This window comes from Penaeus japonicus, unplaced genomic scaffold, assembly GCF_977035675.1.
Source record: "Penaeus japonicus unplaced genomic scaffold, GWHDUDI00000001_assembly GWHDUDI00000002, whole genome shotgun sequence".
Classification (NCBI taxonomy): domain Eukaryota; kingdom Metazoa; phylum Arthropoda; class Malacostraca; order Decapoda; family Penaeidae; genus Penaeus; species Penaeus japonicus.
This window is the reverse complement of record NW_028234404.1, coordinates 38,330,491-38,332,990: the sequence shown is the minus strand read 5'-3', so window position 1 is coordinate 38,332,990 and position 2,500 is coordinate 38,330,491. Positions and strand designations below refer to the sequence as shown.

The 2,500-nt window shown below is 32.8% G+C and overlaps 1 protein-coding gene across 1 annotated transcript in view; it reads right to left on the bottom strand.

Annotated features, from left to right (window-relative positions):
• Window positions 1-1,799: 1,799 nt before the first annotated feature.
• rdgBbeta (cytoplasmic phosphatidylinositol transfer protein 1) overlaps window positions 1,800-2,500 on the bottom strand; it is a 7,451-nt gene continuing 6,750 nt past the window's right edge. Inside the window, exon 9 of the mRNA XM_043004474.2 lies at window positions 1,800-2,500. This exon is cut by the window's right edge and continues 483 nt beyond it. The gene's annotated coding sequence lies outside the window, so the exon portion shown is untranslated.

Here is a 2,500-nt window from a genome sequence, read left to right as displayed (position 1 = left end):
TGAAAAAAGAAAAGCTTGCAAGCCAGTTGGGACACAAATAGCATCACTTGAAACCAATAGTCTGATGCTCAGCCACTGGAAAGGTATATAGCAGTCTACCAGGTTACCTACTTATATCAGGAGTATAAGTAGGTTTAATTTCATTTGTTTATCCTTTTTGTTTGTTTTTCTACATACAGATCATCACTAAGGATTCAATTATGAGGCACGGAGTAAGGCCAAGTAGGCGGGCCTGATAATTAAATCCGAAAAATTGACAAATAAGTAAACCGAACCACAGTGGACGGTGCAGGTCCCAGGTGCTGACCCGTTAAAAGACTTTCCTAGAGTTGTACAGTCCTCATATTGGTTCAATCATCAAGTCCTCTCATTCGTCATGAACAGTGTTACTACTACTTTTACATGAGTATTCATCATTTGATTTTGTGATTCAATTTTAAAATGAGTAAGATTTCTAACTGAAATTCTATTCTTCTTAATAAAAGTTAAATAAATTACCCTTCATCTTATTTGTATAATAAGGAGCCCCATTTCTATCCAAGTAAAAGTATACACACACTTTTGAAATTACTACCTAAAATTACAAATCAATAAAAGCTAATTCCAAGAAATTGCAACTGAGTAAATAATCAAGACAAAATACAGTATATGAAATGCTTAGACTGTAATAATTGTGACCTCATTCCTTATTTCTCATTCCTTATTTAAATTCTTTTTCTTTTTCTATCATTGCCATAGAGGCAATGGGTAGGTTTCATTATTCCTCAAATACTTTTACATATATAAGGTGTGTGCACAGTGAAGTCATCATGAGTTCTGATATAATTAACACACATCGCAAAAGCTGTTACACTTCCAACACATGGACTGATGACAATTTCGAAACATAATTTTACTTCTGGATTATTTAATCCTATATTTCCAATATCAATACAAGTTATGAACAATATTATCTACCTGAGGTATGAATAAATATTCTGCATGTATCAGTGCAGTCATACAAAAAACTGTAAAATCCTGGTTTATCAGGATGAAAATAGCCAAGGGTAGCATGTATATGCATAAATATGGTAGCTAAAATTTATACACATTTAAGGGCATCCTAATTCTTTAAAACCCTAACAACTAAATTCTGCTTATTCACACCACCTTTCCAGTGACTTCAAAAACACGAATGTAACAGTTCATTCTTCTTCTTTAACACCAGAACTAATTTTCCTGTCACTAACTTAATCTCTTTTTCAATCTTCTAAAATATCTCTGAAAATGGTATAGGGTTTAAAACTTTATGCTGATCGGCAAACAATGCTAATAACAAAGCCAAGGAATCAGCAGGATTTAATGCTTCAATTAACTCATGGGATTTATTCCTTGTTTATCTTGAATTGATATTTCCATTTATTCACTTTCTTTTGTGGTGAAATTTCATTCAGCAGAGCACTTAGCAAGCCAGTCTTCGTTTTGGAAGGTGACTGTACTTATTCACAACTGGCTTACTTTAATTTCAATATTCAAGTAATTTCCGATGCTTTTGATTCATTCTATCTCATTCAAAATATGTACATCCGTATATATATGTGTGTTTTAGTCAAGCAACACTTGTAATAATAATGGGAAAATTGATGATGTGAAATGGCTTACAGGAACTTCAATCTCCAATTAATTTCTGGTATTTTCATGATTCATTCTAACTCATTCAAAATATACATATACATAAACGTGCCTGTGCCTGTGCGTGTGCGTGTGCGTAAGCATGGGCGTGGGCGTGGGTATATGTGTGTGTCTTTGTTTTTATACTCATACCTATGCCCATGGACTTTGTACCACAAAACCCTCTGCCAACCTTCGCTAAAGTGTTTTGGTTCTGAATCCATAAAAATAAGCTTTGTAATATTAATGGGCATTTTCCACTTAGCACATATACTGTTAAACCAGCTTATTCCCTGAACCTGAGTGCAAGTGTTATTTTGTTTTGTAAATTGTGCAGTAATGACATAATAGTGATAAAAAGTAAATAACTTATAACTTAAAAATGTGCATTTCACATGACAGAAATATAACAAAATGTGATTTTATCATATCTTAGCTATCTGTAGCATTCTGGATGTGTGCTCCACTCTCAGTTAAAACACCTGCTATGCATTCATAACATGAATACCCATATCAAACCATCATAAAGCTATTGCACTTGTCATTTTTACTTTAGTTTGTAATGAGCTTAAAAGTTAATCCAGTATCACACAGGAATACATCATTAATCACATCATGAATAACCAGCATAACAATCTTTCTTGATAACTCTCCGAATGCAGCTGCTATAAAAATATAATACATATTTCATCATCATATAGAATTGATCATGAAAATAATATATTCTACAATTAAGCCATTGCAGGTTATCTGTAGTATCACCACACGCTAACTATACTTCCAAAATATATATGTGAGTTCCTAAAGAAACACTTGTGTCAACTCACACTGGTTTATAATACATTACTTA